The 27,514-nt window shown below is 39.5% G+C and overlaps 1 protein-coding gene across 2 annotated transcripts in view; it reads right to left on the bottom strand.

The window, feature by feature from the left end:
* Window positions 1-23,968, bottom strand: part of SLC7A2 (solute carrier family 7 member 2) — a 62,252-nt gene extending 38,284 nt beyond the window's left edge. For both annotated transcript variants that reach the window (XM_064449522.1, XM_064449521.1), the window contains exon 1: window positions 23,824-23,968. The gene's annotated coding sequence lies outside the window, so the exon portion shown is untranslated. The remainder of the gene's footprint in view (window positions 1-23,823) is intronic.
* Between the last annotated feature and the right edge of the window lie 3,546 nt (window positions 23,969-27,514).

Below are 27,514 nucleotides of genomic sequence, written 5' to 3'. Positions count from 1 at the left end.
ACCAGTGCACCATACGCTAACAGGCTCCAGCTGGCCTTTTTGTTTTTGGGTTTTTTTTTTTAAAAAGTGCAATTAATTTTGTGTATTGATCTATTGAAAATGGTTTAAAATAACAATTTTGTGTAAAAAAGTGGACTTTCCCCCTTTTTTCTATGGGGGCCAGTGAAGGAAGAACAGAGAGTGGAGGAGAGAGAAAGGATGAATGTCTCTAACTTAAGACTAAAAGAAATCATGGATGATTTGCTTACAGAAGTGTCATGGAGCAAGGGAAGGGAAGAAATTCCAATTACAGATCTTACTTGTTTCTGTATGACTTTTTATGGCACATGGAAAAGATGCCATCTTAAAGGGATTACAAAAAAGAACTAGGTTACCTAATCAAGGTGTCACAACTTTCTCAGAATGTAACATCTAAAATTAAGTATGTATTAATTATCTGCCACCTATAATGGGTTTAAAAGCCAAGTTTGCTTTCTCTTGCTTACAGAAATCCAAGAATTAGATTAGCACATTGTTTATATTCCATATTTCATTTATCTTAAGTCAAAGGTGGTAAGAATTAAGGAGACTCTTACATAAAGGTTTTGACAAATCTCCTTCACAACCAAATATTATTCTGAAGTATTTAAAGTAGGATCCATCACTGGATCTGTACTGGACTTTAAATATTAAATCACAGAAGTATTTTGCTTCCATTCTGTGTGAAAATGAGACTGTGATGTGCCCAGTACCACTGGCAGACATCACTCACACCAGACAGAACCAGTGTGTTAAGTGCACTACTGTGATTTATTTTAGGCTTACATATCAAAACAATACAAAACAACATAAACAGGAATAGTTAGTTCACATTATATAAATAAGCTCCACCTGCAAGGCTTAATCCTAGCATTCTGTGTTCTGAAGTTCATGGTGCTAAGATCACCCCACATTCCATGGGGGTACTTTCTGCACTCCACAAAATCAAACACCACTTCTTTCAAATACGAAATCCCCAAAATAAGTCGTAACTGCAAAGTCACTATAGCAACCCTGTTACAGAGCATCACCCTTTGACATTAAATGTAGACACTCCAGCCAGACATTCTGAATATACAATGGCCACGTCAAGATCATATAAATCCTAACATCTAACATTATTTATAACTGAGGCAACTAATGCCAGAGAGTTCCCTTTTCATTCTTGGCTTTAAATAGCACCGCTAGACTTAATGCATCAGGAACAGAGCTTGAAGAACATTATAACCTTCAACTGGGTAATTTTCTGAAAAGGTTTTCAATTTTCTCAGTATTTTTTTAAGCAAGTCAATAAAAGGCTTGACTGTGTGCAATATCTCACAGGTAAAACATAAGCAAGGCTTCAAAACATAGCTAAAACCAACACTGACCTTGCTGGTCACACACTGGGATCTTGATCACAGATTTCCAAGGGGCCGAGCAACAGCTGTGGTGAAGTGACCATATGTTAGCCTAACCATGTGCTGTGGCTTTCCAGAGAGCTTACACTTGCAGAGGCTGAAGTGCTCCATTTTGTCACATAATAGACAGGATGACTCTGTTCAGCATCTTCTGAAGATACACTGAAAACCCTTTGTGGACTTCCATTAAGAAAGAAGTATTCTTTTGTATCTTAATCAAATCACAGCTAGGCATGACAGTTGCATAACCATGATGAGGGCTGCTGCTTCACAGATCTATGCAGATCTGACTTAATGCATAAAGCTTGAAACATTGGCAAGTCTGCCTGAAGAAACCAGATCCTCTCTTGGTATAAATCCAAAACAAGTTTAGCAATAGCAGGAGAGTCATTTCAGTAGAGCATGAAAAAAAAAAAAAAAGACAGCACAAGCATAGGTTCATAAAGTGATGAATATTCCAAAAATAATAAATGACATATGGGATAACATAAGCATCTCAGACAAAGCCCAACTTGTGTGTGTGCATGCGTGTATCTGCAGTCCCAGCCAGCCAGCATGATGGGTCTTTACTTGCAAATTTATCTTCAATATAAATTGTCTGCAGGATATTGGAAAAGCTAGCAGCTTTGCAGTTCACAGTTTTTCCGGGAGGCTGTTCTGCTCATAAAAATCAGAAATCATTCAAGCATTAAATTGCATTTATTGTACCTATGAAGCTACTTCACTGGCTACCAAATGGCATGGAGGAACAAACTACATAAATGTTGCTTGCAGTAAAATACTTGCAGTAGCAATCGATGCACTAGTTATAACAAATTACTTGCAGAGGTGTTTTCAGGATAATTTGGATCACATAGCAACTGGAAAGCAGTTGGGACAGCCCATCACCTCCCTCACGCGAAGATCGGATGAAATCCAGTTTTCTAATTTTACTCTGCTGTGGCAACAGAAAGCCCCATAACTTTATAATTTTTAATTCTATCTTCACAGAAGACAAAACATGTCAATACACATTTTATACCACCTCCTCCCCTTAGTCACTTTTTTCCCTTGCCGCATCCAATGATTCTGAATGGCATGCTTCTGACTGAGAAGGTCAGGGGGTGTCACACAGGTAATTATGAATTCCCTCAAACATCCTCTAATTATTATGTACTGAACATTAGCAACAGAGAACATCAAGCACATTTAGTTACCAAATTATCTCATATTTGTTCTTCAACTGGATGTTCACATCTTTTTTATCATCCATTAAGTGAAGCAAGATACTTCTCCCCTTGTTTGTTCCTAAACCAAATGATTTTTCTAAATGTATACAAACATCAGCCTCATCTCCAGCCATGCTGAGATAAAGTTGTGGGGAAAATCCCATAAAACACTAGATCCTAATACAGCCAATTCTATTTGCTTTAAAAAAAACACCCCGAATGCACAAGCCAGGCCCCTGAAGTCCAGACGCTGCAAATAACTGCTTATCACCAAAGAGATATCCTTCCACATATTGTGCGTGTATGTGGGTTTGTATGTGCGCATGAATGCAAACTACAGTTATTCTCTGATTGTTTCTCAGTGCCTATGCAAAAGGATAGCTTATTTCTGGGTGGCCCAGGCTTCATTGTTATTATGGCTGGATCACAGTTTTGGAATAAAACTGTCCTCCTCCCTCACTTTCTCATGATCTCTGGAGGCAACGGCAGCAACCTGAGTTCAAAGCGCCTGTCTGTGCAGAGGCAGGATATGGCCACAAACCATTCCTTACTTGCCCCTGGAGAAAAAGGCAGCCAGGACAGATTCTCTATCTCAAGGGCCAAACCCAGAAAACAGATTGCTAGTTGAAATGCAATGATCTAGGGTAACCTTGTGGGAAATTACAGCCAGGAAAGACATCTCATTTTACCAACTGTTTGAAAAAAGCTTCTGACATCTGATATCATCTTGTTTAAGACAGTAACTAGAATACGCACAACCCCTTTTGCGTAACATATTGAGTGGCAAAATGCCATAGAAATGACTTCTAATTCTGAAATGCCACCACTTCCCTTACTAGTACTAGATGGAATATTTCACCAACTTACTGATTTTTATTGAATCTGATTAACAGGTTAGTACCATTTGTAAACTCTATTTGTTTCCATAATGCAAGAAATTTTTGGCACAAAGAGTAATTATACATTCCTCACAGAAACACTATGAAAACATGATGCTTTAATTGTTCTACGCTAGCAACTGATACTCATAGAATGAATTTTGTTACATAAAATTAAGATAAATGGTATAAAATCCTGCATGCCGAAACTTAAAAAAACTTAGCTAGTTTAAATGACAACCAACTTGTCAGCAAGCATACCCTGACTAAGATCCTTTATTACCTATGTGTTACTTTACTGGCCTTCTGAAAATGTCACTTTGGCATACACTTGTTAAATGACTGCTCTTTCATTTTTGTCCCTAGAAAAACAGCCAGCAATGCACGTGCGTTTCTCACGCAGAACTCCAGTTTCCAGCAGCTGAGGAGGCTAAAGCAGAACCAAGCGTTCCCTGCGCTCAACTCCCATACCTTCCAGTTACTTTCTTTTATATCCCTTTAATCTTGGCCTTTTTTTCACATTTCACATACACACTACGTTCAAATTTTCATTCTCTTCTGCCTCCTTAAATTATTACACGCACAGAAGAAAGTCTCGTCTTAAAATCTTTTATGGACCAACTAGAGTGGCCTGGACATCTTTTTATCCAAATATCCTTGCCTTTAACTACAGCCTCTCATGTAAACATAGTTCTTCTAGCACTGAAATATTATGCATATCCATCTAAATTTTAAGCCTGTTTTTCAGAAGCAGTGTGCAAACTGCATCAGATGTAGATAGTAACTTTCAGACACATTATCAGCTGATGCCAGAGTTCACCTTGTAACAGCAGAAGTGAACTGGATGCACTGTTAGCAATATGAGACCCAGACAAAATGTCACTGTAATTTTACAATACCTGATTTTCGACAGGTACTGAGAGGTGCCAGGGAATGCATCATTATTGACTGCCCTGTTTGACTACAATTGTGCTGATTTTGTGATAAATCCAGAAAAAGGTGGTCTGATGTGATGAGTGTTCTTCAAAATGTATTAGTGTTCCACCTGTTTCAGTAGAGGTTAAAACAATCCCATAAGCATCTTAACAAATTTGAAAATTTGCTGGAACAAAGCAGTTTAAAAATGTTAATATTTTCCTCAGTAGATTGGAATATCAAAAGCCATCACATAATGCATTAGATTTAAATGATCAATTGTAAGCATTCATTTCAAAAATGAAACTCACCTCTAGAAGAAATTTTGAAGAGGTTTTTTGTGGTTCTTTTTCTTTTAACCTAGAGCACTGTACTAGATGAATGGAAGTAGAGCAATTCATCAGACAGGAAACTCCTGAGATACAGCAATTGCTCCACTATGAAAATGTTCTTTAAAATATTTTAAATTATTTCTAGTTTTATGCTAAAAATCCTTTGTTTTGGTTCCAAAAAGACCTAACAGAGTTCTAATGCTCAAAAGAAAAAGAATTTAGAAATACTTTGATGATAGCAGAAGGAAAATCACTGTTGTACTTCAGCATTCCTCCACTGAAGTTTAGAAATGATAGGTCAAAGCACTTAAATACATCCAGTTTCACAAGCTTTATATAGGCTTCTCAGACAAACCATCCAGAGCTCAATGTCTGGTATTGAACTACCTAAAACGTTATCTACCCATATCTTGGTAAAGAGAGTGGAAAAAAGGACAAAAATGCAGCTATTACTAGTCCTTGCTTCATCCATTAATAACAATATGATCTTTTCAGGTTATTGGGTGATAAACAGCTTTGAAAAAATATCCTTCTCAAATGCTATCAATCTGGTATACTTAAAATACAAGTAACAAGCTCTAATTAAAGTAACAAAATAGCATGGAAGTTGGGAAATCCAAGGCAGGAAGTCTGGGTCTTGGTAAAAGGATACAAAGGACAAATAGCTCCATAGGACCTTCTGGATTAAGAGCGACCGTACTTACTAGCAGTGTTTCAGCAGTGTACAAATTAGGCAAGTTTTTTGGTGCTAGCTGAATACAGTTTTAAAAATCTATTATTACATGCACAGCAGAATTTCCTGCTAGAACAAAAGCTAAAAAATCAACCTTGAAGATATGCCATATGACCCACCTGGAGCTAATTGGCATCTTCTGATTTAGGCAGGGATTTCCCTAAAGACTAACCTCCTCTCTATTTCTGAACTCTGCAGGTACAAAACTTCAAAATGCAAGAAAATATCAGTGAAACCTGATACTCTGCTATAGCACTGCAGATACTTATAGAAACCGGTCATAGAAGACTGTTGTGTACAAAAACATTTGCATTTACTTTACCCCTGAATGATGGCAGAGGTTCTACCTCCTCGTGTGGAACTCTCCTGTAGCACTAGCAGTCATCCTACCTCACTCTGATTATCCTTAAAAATGAACTGGATGGTGACAGACTACAGTCTCTTGTTGACATGATGTTGAGAGAAATCTTTGAAAACCCTAGAGTAAAGTCTGCAAAAGAAAAGTGGTGTTCTTCTAGCCATACAACATAAATAGGTATTTCTTCTGAAATTTTCAAGGCAACTTATTCTACATGTCAAATATAGCTAGGTAACGTTCTAAGCAGGAAGGCTAAGACTTCACAAGGCCACAGTTGAACATATTTCACTTACTCTGGAATTCCCTACAATCATAAAGAGAAATGGAAAAAAAAATCTCAAAAGCATTAGAACTGATTCATTAGCTTAAAAACTGACCTTAAAAAGAGGGTTTTTCTAATGGGAATTACAAAAGCCACCACAAACCGCAGACAACTATGCTACAGCCAGGAATACTTCTAATTCTTCTAAAGGATGTTCAGGGCAGGCAACAGCAAATGGATGAATTGTCCAGAGCAGAAAAAATCAGTTTATTCTTGAAGAACATCAGTGGGCTCAGTGCTGGACTGCAATGTTTCATATGAAACTGGTGATAGTTATTAAGCCAAAACATGAGACGAGCAGAAAAATGCAGTAGAGCTACAGAGCCCAGAGATCAAACAGATCAAAGACAGCTACTCCTTCAGAATAAAGACCCCAGTATTTATTTTTTTAAGTATAACTTTGCTCTCTGCTGTGATAGCTGTGTGAGTGTGTGACATTAGAAATTTTGTCATGACCTAGATATAAATCACCCAAACAGGCAAAATATGCCTCTGCGAAAGCAGAGAAGCTACTTTACCATTTCATGCCTATCACCATAAAATACACACTGGCATGAGTGATGTGATGACAGTGCCATGACTCCTTGAAGAGTTAAAGTAATTTCATATTGCCTTTCATTCTACCTGCTCCTGAAGCTCTGTAATGCAGACTCTGAAAAAACCAAACTCTTCAGAAAGCTATTTCATGTGATTAACTCCTAACAGGTTCTCTTCAAAGAAAACACATGAACAGAGCATGAAAGTATCATTGAGGTGGGGAAACTGTTAAAACTACGAGTCTGGCTCTTCCTAAACTTAGCTTTACTCAATTTATTCATACTAATTTTTTTTCTTCCCTTTCTTCCACAAAGGACAAAAGACCAAATAAAATAATGTTCACAGTCTTAACTGCCTGGAACGAATAGAAAACACATTTGGAGAAGCTTGTGTAAAGTAGGGGAGATAGACTTTTAAGTGAATGTGAGTAGCATTCAGAGGACTTCTTTCTTCACAGTTTATCAAACTGAGTCTACATGGTGCAAAGAAAGCACAAGTAACAAGCAGATGCTGGAGCAAAGGCTATTTGGAAAGCGCAATCAAAATCAGATGAGAAGCCATGGATATGGAGGAGTTAATTTTTGGCATTGGTATGAATTCTGAAACAGTATAAAAGATCAAAAGGAAGCTACTGACAGTTTAGAGTATGACATCACCCCTCCCCAAAATGAACTGAACATCTCCCTAAAAATATAACTGGGTATTACGTGGACTCTTTCTCTTAGCCTTGGCATTAGATGTTAGCCACAAATTAATCCTCATGACAACTTATCAATGCCCGGAGGCAGTCCAAATTATTATGCAACAGAATGCCCACTCTGCTGGGAAATATTTTTAACACTCAGATGAACTGAAAATCTTCCTGTTAAAAAAAAAAAAAAAAAAAGTTGGACTATAGCTGATGAGCAATTTTCTTTTCATATCTGTCAGCTTTTCAGATTATGAGCAGTGTTTTGTATTATAGCTAAGAGTAAAATGACTTGGTGACCTCATTTATTTGGATAATTCTTGAGGTTGATGTGGCTCAAATTCATGGAACTAATTTGTCTGGATAACAGCTTTACAAAGGTTCAGAAAAGTCTAGACATTTTTACTGTGGGAAAAAAAGATGCACAATCACTTTTATACAAACTTTAAAAATAATATCCTGCAGTCATCCTTTCATATTGCAAATTGTACTTCTAAAGTCAACAGCAGATAAACTAAAGCAGTTGAAAGTAGCTGTGTTTGTACAACACTGGAAGGTATCAAGGGAGATGGAAACAGCCTTTGATTAAACTATTTCGCAAGAAATCTCACAGCAAAGAGAAAGATCAGTTATCTGCAGTGCTAGAGGATCCACACAACTTAGATTTTAAGGTAAGTGAAATTTTACCTAATGATAATGATTAAAAAGTAAGCTACTTCTCAAAGAACTAGTTAACTAGTTAACTACCCTATCCACACTGACCAAGACTCAGGCAGAAGAGCTGTAAGATTCATAAGAAGTTTGAGCACAGTTTCGAGCGGCCTAGCACAGTTTCACTAACCGGAGAAGGAAGAAAAAAGGAGGTGAGGGAAGAGACAAACATTGTACTTGACTTTTACATCACTCTCACTATAGCTACAATTTTAGCTTAGAATTAGGTTTTAAAACTTAGCTCAAACATACATTGGCCTTACTCCATTCTGGCCTGCCAAACTATGTCCCAAATCTGGTTTAACTGGAACCATGTTCAAACACTGCTGCCAAGCTGTTTTAGCTCCAGAACAGGAGGGGAAGGAAGAGTCAGCATTTATTTATTTAGAAAAGAAAATACTTAATTCTTTATCCTTGATCCAGAAATTCAAACAGTTATGTATAATCAAAAAGACTGAAATCCCTTCAAAATTAAGGGCTTTGTTATAAAAGCACTTGAATTTACTACAGATTGTAGCCACATGGCAGAATTATTTCCATAAATACACTTTGAGTCCTAGTTAGTGAAACAAAAAACTTTTCAGCCATGCTAAGATAAAAAATATCTCTGCAATTATTCATGCTACAGTTAACAACCAGATCAGAATCAAGGCCTGTCTAAGAGCTTAATCTAAGAAAAATCAATAGTATGAGAAAGGTAGAGGTGAAACAACCAAATACAAGTAAAGCACATGGGATGGTGGGTTCATCTGTCTTCCTACTGATGTGCAATCAATTTTCCTGACCTTGTCAAAACAACAGCTCCAGTGTAGCCATTGCTACTAATACCTTCAAACAGAATGGAAACGGTTTGTAAAGTTCACCTTTCCAACACAGTTCAGTTGATTCAGGCCAGAAATTGGGGGTTTTCACCTCACAATTCAAGTCTGGCTCGCTGCTCCCTGGAGAATTACTTTTTCATTAGTCAACTTCTTGCCCAAGTGGAATCCAATTGTTTCCTGCCTAAATTCTTACACCCAGGTTTCTCTCTTCGGTGCTTCTTAGGTTGTACAGATCCAATATTTTCCATTATGCACCAAATGCCACCCTTTCAAAAACTGTCTTTACACTTCCTTCTTTTTGGTGAAGCTCCATCAACTGAAGATCCACAGTCAGTCTGGAATAAGGAATTCCTCTCTTTCAGTACTAAATTCTATCAGAGCACATGCGCATGCCAAGAACAGTCCATTAAAAAAAGAGTTTTTATTTGATTTAGCTTTCATGGTGCCATACTTAGCTCAGTTTTCATGGACTACTGCCAAGGTAGAGATAGGTAAGGAAATAGTGCTAGAATCTTATTTCTCTTTCTGACGGTTACCACCAATGCAGAGTGAGCGCATCAGTCTCAGAGCTTTGAGAGCAACAGTGGGACATGCTTGGTTCAGGACTAGCTGCAGAACTGTCATGAGAACAAATTTTGAAATGCAGTGTGAGAGAACAACAGAGTCATGTGCAAGTGAAACCCCATCGATACCACAGTGTGGTGATCTGACTGCAGCATGTATAGGCAGAGCCGAGTCACCCTTGGTATGTTTACACTGGCATTTTTATTCAGATCAGATGCATGTTTTCAAAACTATTCTCCCAGTCATCCTCACCATTCACTGTTCGCTCCGTGGAGCAATCCTGAACCATCCTTTTGGATGAAAGGAAATTGGAATATGTGCTTCAGAACAGGACCTAATGCACTCTAACATCTAGTTCAATCTGTTGGACCAGACAAAAGCTAAGCTGAAGTCCTCCCAGTTCTCCCACACACACCAAAACATAAATGGTGTGGTCAGTAAATCCACAGCACCAAAAATTTTCCTGCAGAGCTGCACCAGTTGCTGAAGTAGACAATGCTGCTGCACACAGGTAACAGTGAATCCTCAGCCACAAAGGCTGCAGGCTGGTCTGCCAACCCACCTGAGTGCAAAGGCACTTACCGGACAGCTACACTCTGTGCTGCCACTGCTTCATCAGCAGTTATGGCATAATTTGAACTAACACCTCAAACTGGCATTTCCACCACAATAAGTGGTGTACCCTGACTGGATGCTTACTTTTGCCTTCTTCCCTTGGGCCAATATAAACATTTCTGTGGCTGCAAAGTGAATTAAAATGGGGAATGGGAATGGAGCCACAGTAATACTGAGTAAGTACAAAGAAACAGTCAGTTTTGACCCAGATTAGTTTCCTGACCCAATCGACTACAAAGCTGGACAAATTCTTGTACCAGCATTACCACAGGGTGACATTTGGAGAAGGATAAACTGCTGTAGACAAGAGGCATTGCATCTTTTGGTGGCCATGCCAGCTGCAACATTTGTGAAATGACAGACTTAAAATATAACTCCTTTTTGGTGCAACCATAGCTCTGAGTCAGGACAAATTTATTCACAAGCAATGCAGAGCTGTTGGGCAAGCTAAGAACCTGTAAATGCCACAGCAGTCTGAATGGCAAGATTACCGCCTAGAATGTAATACTGCAGCAGCGTCGATGGTGGATGACTCATGATAATGAGTCAAATCTGATCCCTTCACTGGCAGAAACACCTGCAAAAGACAAATCCATTTTGAGTAAACTTGGACAGGTCAGTTCAGTTTGGAGCATTACTAGTACATGTTAGGGAAATAGAGCTATTTACAGAATACCGGTTATAAAGGTTACTTTAAGTCTTATTCCAAGTCCCACATAATGCGCTGAACACTGACACCACACCCTGCACCCTGCACCGTGATGTGGCATTCACTGTCTGATGGGAACGCCAATGAACTTCTCTCTCCAAGCTACTTGACCTGAAATTCAAAAAGTATAATGAGGCTTCTATGGAAATAATATAAACACTATTAGTTCTGCTTTACTTCTGAGAAAATACTTCCTAAATTCTATTTCAGCGTGCCTTTATTTCAGCATGAATACTCTTATTTCAGTGAAAACTGTAGGAAAAGCAGCTGAGAAAAACAAGGAGAGCAACCTACAGAAGCTGCATTTTTATAGGAGGGGTTTATTTACTTATTTATTTCAGCCTTCAGTATCCGCAGCTGTTTTTTCAGTTTCTGTAGGAGACCGTTATGAAGGCTCATCCCCACCATGTGCTGAGATGGTCTTAATACATGACCTTGAAATTCAGGTAGAAGCTACTGCTGAATTCTAGGGCTCATTTATCTAAATCAATACTAAGCAGAATTCTCCCACTTCCCTTTTGACATAAATTTCATACTCATAGCTGTCCACCTGGTTCAAAGGGCTTAGGATATGCCTCTTAGTACACAGTCTATGTCTCAGTATAGCAAACGGGCTGTGGCAGACATACAGGCAGTATCTTCATCCTACCATCCAAAGCAAACTGGTATGCTGTACAAGCCTGAAGTCACACATAAACCAGTCACACACTCATTCTCGTACAAAAACAGTCCTTTGGATCGTTTGGTCTTTGGATGCTGACTTGCCTGCCAACTTAAAATTCACTACAGAAGACAAAAAAAACCCCACTCTCTATCAGCCAGGATCTCTCTTATTTGTAAAATTCTCCAACATTGCATTGCTAAATTCCCATAGCCTGTAACACAATACAATGCAGCCATATTATCTTAACGAGCGACTAAGATCCCAGAAGTGGCTGAAGTTTCAGACATGCTTTCCTGATAAAGGTCTTCAATGATATATGCAACGAATGAAGACAACCTCTCTAAATGGTCAAATCAATACCAAAAGCCAGTGAAACAACCCACACAGGATGGAAGCGACCTTTTTGTGATTTGCATTCTTCACTACTTAGGATAGTCAGCTGCTCCTCACTGTGCAGCCTGGTGTGGGATCATATTCTGAAACATCAATTTGAATGCACGGTACTGCTTCACATTTTGCTACCTTGAGTGGGATTTTAACACTAGAGTTTCACTCTTCTTGATCTAAAGCATGTCCCACTACTCCATTTCTCAAAGGCTGATAAAATATCAAGCTTTGCCTCTTGGGGCAAGAAAACATGCTTCTTGTAATTGCTCCTTCCTCAGAGTCTGTGCTCAAAAAGTCGTCTTTCTGTTCTGCCCAGTAACTTACCCATTTTGCCAGCAAAATGAACCAAGCCAAATAAATTTCAGCAGAACTGTGTCAGTCACAAAAATGCTAATGTCAAGGACTGCAGTATTTCTGATGGGGCAATCCAACCTTTTCCCTTCTGGGCCTCTGGAGTAGAAATCTGTGGTAAAATATTTAGCCTTATTCAAGTTCCCTGGCTGACATCACATCCAGGCAGATGATTTCTATAGCCTATCCAATTCACAGATCATTTCCCAAGTTGAGTTTTGTGGAGGTTTTTTTGTTGTTATTCCTGAAATCCTGCTTGCTAGATTTGCTAAGAGAAATGCAGAAGTTCTCCTCTTTCAAGCCAGCAGCCAACTAGTTGTTTATGAGCCTGCCTCTTCACAGAAGTAGCACTGTGAATGAAATTGCTATATACCACTGTTTCAGGTCTTCCTCCAGCCTTTGGGTGAATTTTTCAAGGGGTTTGTCTACCATCAAAGAAGATTCTATGTACAGCACTTGCAAGCTTGTCTCCCTAGAAAGCAGATGCTCCACCAACTACTACAAATTTCCCTTTCAACTCAGATATCTGTTTTCAAGGGTTTGCAGTCTCTTCCAGTGAGGTAAAGAAACTCAGAGTTGCCTATCTCAGATGCCCTGCTGTGCATTTCCAGAGTCCTGTTTCCCTGAACATAGCGGGATTCAAAGGACAAGGAATGAGATTCTTTGCCTACATTTCCAGGCTTCTTTCCAGCCACCACTTCCAACGCCAAGCTGTCCCTCTAGGGAACACTACGAGCACCATTCACATCAGTCTTTGTTTCTGCTGCCTTTCTGACATCTGCAAACAGTTCCAATTAAATCAACTCACTGTTCAACTGTGTGTTATCAGCAATGTTTATTATCAGATCCTGAGAAACCATATGGAACATTGAAACCCACACTTTCATTAGCTAGGTTTCAACCAAGCTAAAATACTGGGTTTCATTGTTCCCTGATTTAGATTAAAGGAAGTTACTTACCTCACTTACCATCTTCTATAGGAGAACCAATCTGTACCAATCATCAAGCAGCTCCTTGGGCAAATATACTGTAATATTACACATACTCATAAACAGGCACAAGAAGATCATTTTGAAGAACTCTGATAGCTTATAATAGCCTACTAATAAATGCAAATGAAAGTAGAGAGAGTGTTGGGGGTGGGGAGGAGAAGAGGGATGTTTTGCAACTTTGGTAATTTCATTGGTTCCTATGGAAATATTCCCTATTTGCAATGACAAACTGATATCAGAATCAAGTTAAATATAGAGTAAAGGAATTATGATTATATTAAAGATGGAACAGATGCAAAGTAGAACTATTCAAAATACTTCATAGAGAAATAACTTCACATACAAGGCATTGACCAAGCAAGTCTACAAGACAGCAGCAGCAAAAATGCAACTGGTGAGTGACATCTTGGTCAAAAATGTATTACTTTTTTTAGTTCCTGTTAAAAGGAGTGAAATTATGGAACTGAACTCTACAGGAGTTCCTATGTTGCAGGAAAAATATTATTGTAAATGCCCAAACTTACTTCAAAAGTTTGCAGGATAAAGCACTCCTATGATCAAAGTTTTTGCAACTGATGTTTTCTCTAGCTAACAAAAAAAAAAAAAAGAGATGGCCTAAAAGCAAGGAAAGACAAAAATCAGAGAGGATAAGAGAAATTACTGTATGTTTCACAGCTATGTGGAGCATGTTCTGTAGTCTCTCCCAATGGTGGTACAATTTAAGCAGCTCGTGCTCCTTATTCTATTCCTTCCTCTGCATCCATCCCCTAGTTGTGGCTATAGCACCATGTGTGTGGCCATGTGATAAACTACAACAGGAAACTGATCCTTAATCAAAAGTATCGCAAGATAAAAAACAAATTAGTTTCCTAATCCAGTTCATTGCACAGTACTACAAACAGCTGTGCAGGCACAGAGGGATGGTTCCTGAAGCAGGAACAAGAGATAGCAGCCTGAAGCAGAACACAAGAGCTGCTGATGCTGGCACAGCTTCAGTAAGAAATGTACAAACTATACCTATGAGCCCATACAGACTGGGAAAGCTACTTGTTTCACAGAGTGTAGTGGACACATTTTAATCAGTAACAATGAAATAGTGTAAACATTCACTTTACATAATCAGAAAGTTGACTTAATTTATTGTGTGTGGATAAAAATGCAACATCAACAGTATTTTACCGCAAATTCTGCTCCTTTTGCATCTGGTTCATTGAACTAAGTGCAACCCATCTGTTACCATGTAGGACAGAAAAACAGTCAATGAGAAAAAAACCCTCTTATTTAATACAAATCCAAAATTGTTTGCTTAGACAACTAACGAAGTGGAGTATATAGGCAATTAAACACCATAGAAGGCTTTACAGAGTACTACAAAATTGCAGGAGGGTTTATAAAAGTTTATATCCGGGACAATTAGAAACACAAAATGGGGTTATTAAGTCTGATGTTGTAACTAGTTGACTCAGAATAAGGCATATGCATGTAATAAATTAAAATGGTCTAATAAAATATTTCTAATAGTTGGACATTGCATGGGAGACTGCAAACAATTCTGGACTGTCGCACTAAGGAATAAATGTTGAAACAATTAGAACAGATTTCCTTAATTTAGGGAAAGTATGTTACAGGGCTGATCTTTCCCTCTCAGACAGTTTCTTTTCTGTACCATGCAAAATCAGACAGTGAATACCTCACTGCCACAAGGTAGTCATTCTACCAGAGAACACCTCATAGCAAATGAGAACTTGCTGGACATGATATTTTTCAGTATCGGGCTCTACCACCATGATGAAAGTTGCATTTTCATGGGAAAAAAGAGAAGGTTTCTCCAAATGACATATGAACATCTACTTTTTAACTCCAGAAAACTTCCATCATCTTAAAAATCTAAAGGAGTCTCAGCAATAGTTGGTTGATTTAATTCCCACAAAAAGATTATACAATTTCAGAGGCTGGACATTCAGAAGAGACAGGGGAAACTAAAGAGAAGCAGAGGAAGACTGGTAGGAAAGTCATGTACAAACATCATATTACAATTGGCAAAGATACAAAAAACTAAGCTCTAAAATCCAAATGTGTGATTTTGGGGAGTATGTGTGTCTTTGGGGAGGGCAATGGAAGATCAGAAATTAGCCTTCATGATGATCCTTGCCGAAAACATCCATGAACTCAAGCTCTGATGTGACTGCCATGCACTGCAGTGATACAAAATAATAATTATTAATAATATTAATATTTCTAAACAAGCAAGCAATATCTCACTCTAACACTGTACCACTTTTAGTTTAAAAAGATAATAAAATATACTTGACAAAGAAAGAAGCACAGAACACATTAATTGTGAAGTCACAACACTTTCCATATGGGAAAGCATATTTATGAAGAACTCACTCCTGCAGAAGTATGCATTCAAATGTCCACTGCAGGATTGTTCTAACCTGTTTATTTTATTGTCAAGGAAATTTCTGCTAGCAAGTCAGCAAGAGTAATACCAAAGACCACAAAGCATGCTCTTCTTCCTAATGTTCCAAGAACATGTAAACAAGCCAGCAGTGAATGTGTTACATTGCACATTTAGTTTTCATGTAAACCAGAGAACGATGCAGACCTGATATGGCTCATCACTTAAGTTCTGTGCAGCCCAAGAATTTATGCAAAATGTGACTGAAAAGCTGGAGTTCTCAGGTGATCTGAGTTCTACCACATGCCTTAAATAAGGTATTGATATTCACTTGCTCCTATTCCAACTCTCTGGAGCAAATACCATGTGAATCACCATCGCCACCCTGTGCAGCACCTCATCTTCAGCCACCACTGCTACAGAAAACAAACTACCACAGAGAGCCTCATAATACTCTTTTTTGCCACTAGACAAGATTTTGGCAACTAAATATGATTAATGTGCTGAAACCCCACCCAGTTGTTTAGACCACAAGAAGAGGCTGATTATGTCTGCTAGATTTGGTTTCATGCATTTGATAGTGGAAAACATTAAGGATGTCTACTTTACTTTCTGCCAGGTATGTAGATCTTTCACATAAATGGTCAATGACAAGAATCCATTTGGCTCCGGACAAGAAGGCAGAAAAATAGAAATAGTGGGAGAAGGCAGTTATGGACCTTAGAAAAAATGCTTCACCTCCATAAATCTATTTCCAAACATGTTTTTAGCTCCAGCATGGTCAGGGTATGGGCCTGTAGGCACAGTTTGTTTGTTTACACCAGCACAAATCTCTACAGACCATCAAGTTGTTCCACATGAACTGATGTAAACATGAAAAGTAGCAGTCTCTACTGCACTGAAAAATAAGTTGGAAAATGGGAAAGACAGCACTGTCAGAATATGAGGAATGGCAACTCACTTTTGAGGCTTCCTTAGGAGTCAATGTAGTTTATCAAGTAACTTGAAAAGATATTTCAATCTTTACTTATAGTAACTATGTGGGCTAATACAGAATGTGGCACAGAATTAAACTAACAGAAAGGATTAGATACAGCAGTGGAGCCTCCTCATAGCTGGTATTTTAAGTACTATTTTCAACTTCTCTGAACTTTTCCATCTGACAGTAAGTGTTATAATTGCAAATTCTATGGTATTTCTAACAAAGCACTGTGTACTTCTTCGTAATTCATCTTAATTATATATTGGAACATTTAATTGATCTAGTTCTAGATAACTGGCATTTTTCTCTTACTAATTTGTCAGCATAGCAATTTACCTAGTGCATACTCATGCCTTATTGAAAAATAATTTTTTGAAATACGAATTCATAGATGTAGGAGGCGCCTTCTACAAACAGGCCTGAAGGAAGCTGCCTGTTTGGGACTTCCCTCTTCACACAGGAGACCACGTCACACCTGCAGAACGGCCCCTCCTTATCGCTAACCTCCCAGGGCCCCTCTTGAGACTATGCAAGGAAAGAGGGTGGACATAGTATGGTAAGCAGTGCATAGGTGTAACACATCCAGATTTTCTAAAAACATATTGCTGAGGAAAAACAACAGCAGAACATATAAATTACCATGTACCCATTGTTGCAAAAATGTGTAAGAGTTTTTGCTGGCCTTCCATTTCCACACAACAAAACTGGTGTTGCACAACACACATTTCTTCAGTACTACCCTTAAAAGTTCTCCCTCTCTTCGAATCCTTACAGCAGAGCAAAGCAATTGAATTCTGCTACTGGGTGCACTCAAATACTTACTGGTAACTTTAAACCCTAAAACAAGTTAGACTATCATTGCAAGATTCAAAAATGCAGCCTAGTCATCTAAATTACTGCTTCTAAAAATCACACTGAAGCAGTCAGTGTACCTTTGAAAAGAATCACACAATTTGTGCTAATTCTGTATTTCCACAAGCCTTTTCACCTAATTCACAGTGCTGAAACTATTCCATGGCAAGTCACATCCCATTGTTTTCTCTCAACTGCATGATAGTCCAAAAACATTCAAGGGCAGAATAATATCCATATTACACCAAATCACGCACACATAAACACTGATTTCAGAGGAATTAATTTAAGTCCTCATGGGAGTAATCAGATATCTTCATGATATCCAAATGTTACATTTTCCCTAAGTAATATGGAGATGTTTCTCAATCTAAGGAAACTGAGGACAATAAATAATCCCTTCCAAATTCCATTTCATTATTTATTCCATAACCACAATGCATATGGTACTGCACAAACTAAATAAAATAAACATAATCGCTTTCCCATCTTGCCAAACAGTGTACAATCAAACTCCAGATGAAGAATTAATTAACCTTAAAAAAAATGGACAAGGACCAGGGGTTAGCTACATGAATTCACACAGCTATAGAACAGGTTATCCACATCATTCACTGTTTTCACAGTAAAGGAAATGAAGATTAGATTGCATTGAATACAACTCCCTCCACTGCAAAAAAAAGTCACATAAAGAAGAATGCTCTTTAAAGTGAAAATAAATTTATTCCATACATTTCTCAAAAAAAATCACTTTATTCTGGATGAGGTGAAGTCACATATGAAACACAGAAGACGGTAGAAAGTCCAGCAAAATCACTTGGTAGGGTTTGTCTTTTCCTTCAGTTCAATCTCAACTGACAAATGATTCCTAGTTAAGTTCCCTGCAGAATATCTATAAGGAAAATTTATTCATTTGGATTTTGTCAGTTGACACCTTTCTACATTTTGGCACCCTTCTACGGCAGATAAACTGCTGCTCACCAAAATTCCAGTAAGCGGTACAACTGGATGAATCTGATCAAGCCCCATCCCTTTCTGGTATTACATCTGACAAAATAATTTTCAGAAATGAGGCAATTTAGTAAGAACAGCCATGCAAGACTTCTAAAAACCAATATTACCATCACAAGAGGCAAAGCCACCCTGCCATTAATGATACAGGGGACTACTGTGTAACACTGAATCACCAACACTGACTTGGCCCATTCAGATTACTTATCAGAAACAGCAGCTGTTGTGTGCACTCCACCGCATTTCTGATGAGCTGTCACAGGGAACTGAGGGCACCAAACATCACCTTTCTCTAGCAACTGCACGAAGGTCTTTATGGGTCACCTACATTAACTACTAGGTGTGGTAGGAAAAGGTACTTGAAAAAGTGAGATGGAAGCAGAATCAGAGTCTGTGAACAAGCATGACAGTAATGTGATGGTGTATATATAACTGTTTCCTCCATTTTTTTTTCCTGTGTGTCTGGTTTACTTACCACTGCATGACAAGTAGATCTTGTAGTGATCTGTAGTGATCTAGATCTAGTAGGCAGTAGATCTACGTGATCTACTGTCACGCAGATGCGTGCAGCCATTCAGACACTAATAAGAGATTCTACCCTTCCAAAATAAGTTTTGGAGAAGTCATCCTGTAGCCTGGATTCTTATGTCAACTAGGATGACTAACATCATGCCGTTTGTAGAAGCCATAACCCAAACTAGGGTTGCTAGCTCTTAGAATAGCAATGTCCTTCCCGGTGCTATTCCATACCATTCAAAATATGAGTTCATTGCTGCCTGGGCAATGTTTTGAGAGGCTAGATCTTCCTTCAGGATTCTATTAACTTTATGATATGGAGGTATTCTTCATTTGTGAGGGCCTCTGTCATTAATTTTAACCATACTAATATTCTACTCTAGTTTCACACTTAGTTCTTTGTAACATATGTTATATACATATATATACACACACAACTATATATATATTTATGTATATATATATACACACATATACACAACCATCACACATATACGGGAGTCTGTGCAGTCTAGGACAGAATCTTAATGGCCACAGTAAACAAAGCATAGATATGAAATGTTTTTATGTATACTAATAAAGTAGTACCTCTCCCCTAGCTACATTAGTAAACACAGACCCAACACCAGCCATTAGACTATAGACTTTTTAGACTGTCACAACGTGCCTACCCTCAATTCTACGGGGGTTCGTGGCCAAGTGAGACTAGTGGAACTAAAGGATATCCGTGTACAAAGTTCTTGTAGATCATATCTTGACACTAAGAGTTCTGCAAGAAGCATCTTGCAAGAAGAATGCTTTATTCAAGGTAATGGTTCGTTTCTTCTCCACCTGTGTAGAACAAGACATCCTGAGCTAACTGCTCATCCTGTGGTCAAGCACATGCAATACATCTCCCCATCAGTATCCTAAATACATTCAGAAATCTCTCATTCCAGAAATATGCAACCCCTTGCAGAAACTTGTGAAGACAAGATAACATTCAGTGCATTTCTAAATGATCTTCCCCTTGGAGTACGTCCACTCAGATAAATTACAATTTTGAGATCAGGCAAGATAATATTACAGATATTGGATGACTGCCAGCAATTACTAAACTTAGGAATCCCAGAAGCCACTTTTGCTAGTAACCTTCATAACTCTTACTGGAGTCGTTGTGGCAGATCACTTATACAGATGCTTTTCCCAGCAGAGAGAAGGACATGTTTGCCATTTCCTGAAAGCTCAACTCTTTGCTTCCAACAGCCCTGTCACTTGACTTACCAATACTAAGTTTTTAGCTACTAAACCAGTGGAATGAGGATGATTCTTACCCCAGCTGGACAATGCACACAGAAGGCTGAAGAATCCACAAGACTGAGGATCAGAACTGTATTTTGACACTGAGGGGTCAAAAGCGATGTGATAAGTGGCACAGGTGTCATGAAGGTGGGCACTTTCAGGTACAGGAAAACTTTTAGACACAGAAACAAGTCCAAGTATTTTTATATACTTTTTAATAATTTCAGCAGCATATAAAATAATTTTTAATATCTTAGTATGTAAAAAGCTAATGTGAGTACATGAATTTCTGCTTTAAAGTCAGATAATAAATCTTAAATAAAATATGCGTACAAATGGCATTGCAAACTGTTTTCTACATCTTTGGCTATATGGCATTAATAGATCACTAACTGCCTGGGAAGTACCTGAGGGAAGGAGGAAAAAGAAATGGCAGAAAATAGTATCAAAAATGAACAGTAAGTCAAAGACAGGACCGGTAGCCTACAATGCACGCTATATTTTATGTTAATGCCCTACCTAATACAGACTATGTAAAAGAAAAGTTCCCTAACGGGTCCTTCCCTGAAGTATGTCATCATATGAGCTGGAGAATTCTGGTTAAAAACAGAACAGCAGGCAAACCAGGAAAGCATACCATATTTTGTTGTGGGGTTTTTTGTGTGTGTCATATGCTACCTGTATCGTGATGGACAGGTGCCAAAATACATATAGAACCAAAACAGATGAAGACGATCAAAAGGTATATCAGTAAAGCTGAGAGAACTTTATAATCTTATAATCTCTATGACAACTTCATGAATGAGATTTAGCTTAAGCTCTTTTTTGAACATTTACAGTCTTTTCCCTTTGTTCACCTCAGTTTTAAACATAAAGTCCTCTGTAAAATGAACAAAAATCTGCCAAGGCACAAAAGGAGGAACTAAATCTTCACCGCACCTTTCAATACATCTCATTTTGCAATGAATGCGTGTCATAACTTTTCTCAGTTATTCTGCGGTGCGTGCAAGCTGAAAGGTAGAAGCAACGGGCATTTTCAAGCAAGATAAAGACCACATTCACTTAAGCTGATGTGTGTTTTTCTCCTGCAGTTGCAGAGTTAATCTCTGTCCTGTTTCTGGTCCCTACATTTGTAAAATTAACTCTCACATCTTTTCACTTAAGATACTTCCCCCCCCCCCCCAGTTATCTCCACTTAGAGGAATTCTAAAGCTGCTGGATCCTTGTAACCAGCATACTTACCCAGGAGCTCTGTCTGGTTTTAGTCGCTGTAATAGCCACCTGCAACCAGCGATTTACAAACAGAAGTCTCCTCTTTCAGAATACATTGTTGCCAAAACACTTAGAAAGTGAAAAAGTAAGTTCTAAATTATTATTCTCCTTTTGTCTTACCTGTCCTTTTGTACTCACTGCCACTTATGCCAAAATATTCATATAGCAAATATCCCCATAAAGCAGCTAATAAATGGCATCAATAACTCAACACATTGACTCATTGTCATCCTTAAGTACCTTGTTAACTAGAACTTTATGCTTAAAAAAAAGTTAGAACTATATACAGGAAAGTTGAAAATATGCTAAATACATTAATTTTAAGAAAGCTGAAACTGATTTTTATTTAATCCACATGTACAAATCTAGAAGCAGCTAGATATTCATGCATCTTATCAATTACATTTTGACTGAGGTCAAGAACCTTGGTCAGACCATTTATGCTTGCACACACTAGGCAACATATTGAGCTTCGGGATCAAAACTTTGTTGCATTAAAACTTCACAAAGTGGCAATCTTCATCTAAGTCTGAAGAATCAAAAGGTATATTTTAGTAACATCAGTTAGACAGAAGATTATTCCATGCATGGATAATCTTCATCACAACTTGTGGCAAAAGATTAAAGACGTAAGCCATTCATATGAAGTCACTGCACCTTTCAAAAGATAACATTACAGCTACTTATGTCTCTGTGGGGTTGTTTTATTCCTGTCCCAACTTGCATCAGAACCCAGCAGGTTTTAGAATTATTCTATGGATGGGGGTAGTGTCAAATGGAATCAACTGCAGCAATGGGCATCTGCTGACAGGAGCAGGGCAGGCACCGTGACTTTTTCTTTCTGACTATATAGTACATTATAATGTCAATGAAAACAAGTTTACTTTTTATATAGGCCTTATGCCTATTTTTACTGTCACTCTTACCGTCTTAATGCCATTAAGTAACACAAACCAGAACTCAAAACATTTTCCACACTGTGTAATCCAAATTCTAATCCAAGATCCACTATGTACTGAATCTGCACAGTGTCTACATGAACTTTTCATAGAATTTGTTTTGTCTTTCTAGCATAAACAAAGTACCATCAGCTTGTTTCACTATATACAAGTTCTATATGCCATGATCCCTTGTCTTACATTCTCCATCTCTGAAACATCTGAATGGCTCTCAGTGTGTTTGTTTTGGTTTTAATTAGGAAGAATACAAAGAGAAATGTGTTTGAAAGCTTTAAAAATAAATACAGGTTAGGTATTAATATACTTGAAGCAGGGAGTGGGCTTGAAGGAGTTCCTTTTGCAGCTTGGGCCAAACTTCAGGAAACTTCTATCCCTTTCACAGGTAAGTTACCTTTGCTGGAGCGATGTGTTAAGGACCGGCATAACAATCAGCAGAAGCTATACTCACTGTCAGAACCAAGTGGTGTGATATCCCCCACACACCCCCAAAGCTAACTGAGTTCAGTGGAATCAACAGAGCTCACTCAGAGGCAAGACTTGCATCAGATCCACAGCACTCTATCATCCAAATGGTATCATAAATCTCAAGTGATAACCAATATTTTTAATGAAGGATTTTGTTCTGCTGCTTCAGGTATGTTAAATTTTAAATATCCTTTTATCAGACTAGCTTTCTCCAGCTGCCAGTAGCATTACACATTGGATGACATATACTCCAAACTCACTTCTATATTTAAACATGCGAAGTTGACAGAAGGAAAGAATCTTACGTTTCCTAAACTTGCTTTACAACAGTTAGGGAGCTGCACCGACCTCATGCGTAATTTCCCCGGCTTCTCAAAACGCACTGAAGAACGGAGGTTGCATTGCGATGGTACGCTTTGATTCAGTAAAAACCCTGCATGGGTCGCACCTCCAGGTAAAGTCAGTGCTTGGAAGAGCTTGCTGGAAATCCAGCGAGGGCAGTTTCACCCACTCACCCCTCCAAACCTTTACAGTAGCAGCAGAGAAGGTCCCACACCTCTCGCCCAGCAGCCTTCAGGTGTGCCGCCCGTGCCCGTGGGCGCCAGACCCAGGCCCGCCCCGGCTGCCGCAGCGCCCCAGCGATGGCGGGGATGCCGACCAGGGGCGGCAGGGAGAACCCAGCGCCGTTTCACCCACGCCGGACTTCAAAAGGCGGCAGCAGCAGAAAGACCGGGCCTCCCTCCCCGCGCAAGTCGCCTGGCACTAACAAAAACCCCGGCTCAGAGCCCCTCCAACCGCGCACCCCGGCGACGGCGCTTTCCCCAAACCCCTCGCCCGCCCGGCCCCGGGGAAGGGAAAGGCGAGAGAAGGGCGCCACTTACGGGGCCCGGGCACGGCTCCCTGCGGCGGGTCCGGCTGCGCGGAGTCGCGGAGGCAGCGGCGGGTCTCTGTCAGCGGCGAAAGCCGGGGCGCTCCTCCCCTCAGGAAGCCCCCATGCCCGGCCTTCCCACACGTGCGGGGCCGGCTAACCCCACACCCCCTTCCCGCCCTCTCCTCCTCCTCTCAGGGGGCAGGCCTCCTCCCCTCAGCTGAGCGGCGCGGTGGCGCAGCGGGGAGGTGGGGGGGTCTACCCTGAAGGGCCGGGCCGTGTTTCCCGCCGTGTCCCTCGGTGAAGGGGGCTGGTGCCCGCCTCAGAGCCGCTACAGACCCCCCACCCCGGCCGTGACAGAACAGCCGGCACCTCCTGAGGGTCGAGGAGCGACCGTGAAAGTCCCACCCGCCACTCTCTCCCATTTCTTATTACCAACAGCCACTGGGGTTTTCTAACCTGGTTTTGCCCCCATTCTTTGAAGTTTTGCGTGTGAACAGCACCTGCGGGGGGTGTGTATGTTCATAATCTGCCCTCAGAAACAATTTTCCACAGAGTTTTAGATGGGTGAGCGTGCGGGTGGATGCCTTCCCCTGCCTGGCGTTAGCAGGCCACCTTCAAAATGCCCTTTACCGCTTGCTGGATGGATCTATTTTCCAGGGCAACTTTCAGGAGCATGTGGTGGGGCAGTGCGTCATGCTCCGCTCCATGTGGGATTTCGTGGCGAAGCTCCAGGGAGTGGTGGGAACGAAGGGGAAAGAGCCTCTGCGGCTGCCCTAGCGGAAAGCTCTTCGGAAGTTGCTTTTGGGATACATCATCGGCAAAATTTGGTGGAGAGTAGTAAAAAGTGCCACAGGATACAGCACCAGACAGTCACATGTACAGTGCTGCTTCTTTTCATTCCAGTGTTGTCAATCAGCTTAATAAAGTGCCTCTTCCTACGAGCCTTGTCATATATGTTTGAGATGCCTGGGACTTGGCAGCTCTATCTGTTCACAGTTTGGAGAGTTTTTGTGCCTCTCTCTGCTTTGGCCTAAATAATTGGAATCGTTCCCCTGGGCCAGATACCTTAAAAAACTCATTTTAGGGCTAAGAATAGTCTTAGGCTAAGAATAGCTAATGCTAAGAATAACTAACATTAAGAATAGCCGGAATAAATCATACAATCATCATCTTTCTCCCTGAATATATTCTACTTACATAAGTCCTTTCAGCACTATAATCCAAATACATCAAATTGTTGGGAATACCTTTAAAAATTTTGTCTGTGGATCTGCTCGCCTCTTTTCTGTGATATTCCACCACCGTATATGATGCGTACGTGCATATATATCTGCATTAATACATTATATACACACATACATGTATCCCTACTGTAGGCTTTAGGAAAATAGAGGTTGTTCCATGAACACCAGATCTAACGATGTAGCTACCTCATGAAAAAAGGTCTTCCTTGTCTTTGAGTTTTTATATAACATCTTTAAATCTAACTCTTTTGCTTAGGTCACAATTTTCCAACAAATTGTTTATCATGATACCCAAATCTTGTGCTGTCAGTGGATCACATATAACTAACATTTCACTGCTGGGGTAAACTCATGCAAATTTCTCTGAACAGGCCTTCAAATTTGCCTTGGATCATATCTGAAAAAGACAAGCAACCACATATCATTGCCAAATATCCTCAGTTCAAGCGAGTTACTTAGCTTACATTTCACAAAAAATAAAACTAATGTATTTCTATAAAGATTTTATACCAGCCCTACAGTGCTTCTACCCGCTTCACATCCATATGATTACCTGAAGAGACTAGTGCCGTGTTCTGCCAAAGATGCAGTCAAAGCCCGTGAAGGTCTGGGCCATTTTCAGCACCCCTAGATCTCTATCTTTTTTACAGATTGAATATATGCCCTTCTGTTTCATTTTTTGGATCTAAATGTCATTTCGTCTTCAGGCAAGGAGTCGTTTGTCTTAAATATGGTTCTTTTCACAACGAACAACAATATTCCTAACAGTTAAAAAATTAATACTTAATAGTGTAGGTGTCAGCTATTAGACCAAAGGCCTTTTCCTCTGTGAAGATTCCACTTGAAGGGGTTGTGTTATGTGCATGCCTTCCTCTTTCAATATGGCATGTAAAGTGTGAATTTAAATATTTACATCCAGTATTAATGGGGTTTTGAAATGCTGCCACCTAAAACAGGAGAAACGGCCAGATATTATCTCAGCCCTAATTATACTGCATTGCTCTGTTAACAACTGAAATGTCTTTCCCTGCTCACTCAGTCACTGTGGTGGCTTTGAAATGTTGACAGATCCAAAACTGCTCTTTTAAAAAGCAACAGAGTGTCACAAACCTCAGCAAGCACGTTTCTGGGAGGTCTGGCAGTCCTGCACAGCCGCAGCTTTCCTTTTCTTCAGTGGAAAGTTGTTTCCCGTTGGCTGTGCAGCCAAGGTAAAGTTCCTGCTTTTAGAACAGTTCCCATTTTGGAGGGCTCAGACTCAGATTGTCAGCCTTCAATTTATCGCTAGCCACTTGTAAATACATCAGTTCTGATTCAAATGTTTAGTATGTACTAATGTGTCATGTAATTGAAGCAAACAGCAGTTATTCCAGTTTGCGGGGTTTGCAGCCTCACAACGGATGCGTGTATCCCACAGTCAAATGTGCAACTGCAGCTCACAAACATGCTCACAGTCCAGCTTTAAACCAGCTAGATCAGAAACTAGTAGAGTAATGGAGTGCAGTGCTGACTACAGACATGGCCAAGAATTTTTTGTTTATTTACCAAAGCTTCTTGGGCATGTTTGGAGCCAGCAATGAGCTCTGTATCTCCATGACTACAGGTAAACAGACAATAATTATTTCAGGTGAATGAGATCCCTGCTGCTATCACTACGCTGTTAGATACTGCCTGAGTGCCATATGGAAATGCTCAAAAGCACCTTTGCTGTCCTTGTCAAGACTAGGATGTTGTATAGCTCCTTTCAAACGTAGATCAAATTCCATCTTTAACCTGGCTAGGTTTTGCCGTTCTACAGGGAAACTCTTTCAGAACTGCAAATCTGAAAGAAGCCGAGCATCTGTAACAGATTCAGCTCTCATACTGTGAGTCTCTTACTTCATATGATCATGCAGAGGGCCAAAGTGATGACATAGGAAGAGCAGAAAGATATCTGGGGAGTAACTATTTAGTGACTTAGCACTACATAAGTGACCTTACAGCTCAGGGAACGAACAATTTTCTGTTTATTTGCAGAAGAATAAATCATGGACCATTCTCTGAAACACTTGTGTTCCCGTGTGATTGGACTAATTCTACTGTTAAATTCTCAGTAGAATTTCTCATCTTCCCTTTTCTGGACATTTCAGGTATAGCAGGGAAATAGCTACATCATTAACGTAAGCAGTACAGTGATGATTTTTTTCATGACGCACATCAATTATTCAGAGAAACTATGTTACTAATGGGAAGCCTATTCAACCAAAACACTGGCAATCAGAAAGTTACTTGCTCTTGCCCTTGCCATGTGCAAAGGACAAAAGTTTTGACTAAGTGTTCTAATCCGTATCAATAAATTCTGTGTATGATGCATAAAATCTGAATACTACTGAAAGGTACTTTTAGAGTAACTGGATTTGTAAATATGAAAGCTGTATTAAGTCCTCTACGTGATTATACTACATTACATGTCAGAAGTCA

Source organism: Phalacrocorax carbo, chromosome 4 (genome assembly GCF_963921805.1).
Source record: "Phalacrocorax carbo chromosome 4, bPhaCar2.1, whole genome shotgun sequence".
NCBI lineage: Eukaryota > Metazoa > Chordata > Aves > Suliformes > Phalacrocoracidae > Phalacrocorax > Phalacrocorax carbo.
This window is presented reverse-complemented; position numbering and strand designations above follow the sequence as displayed.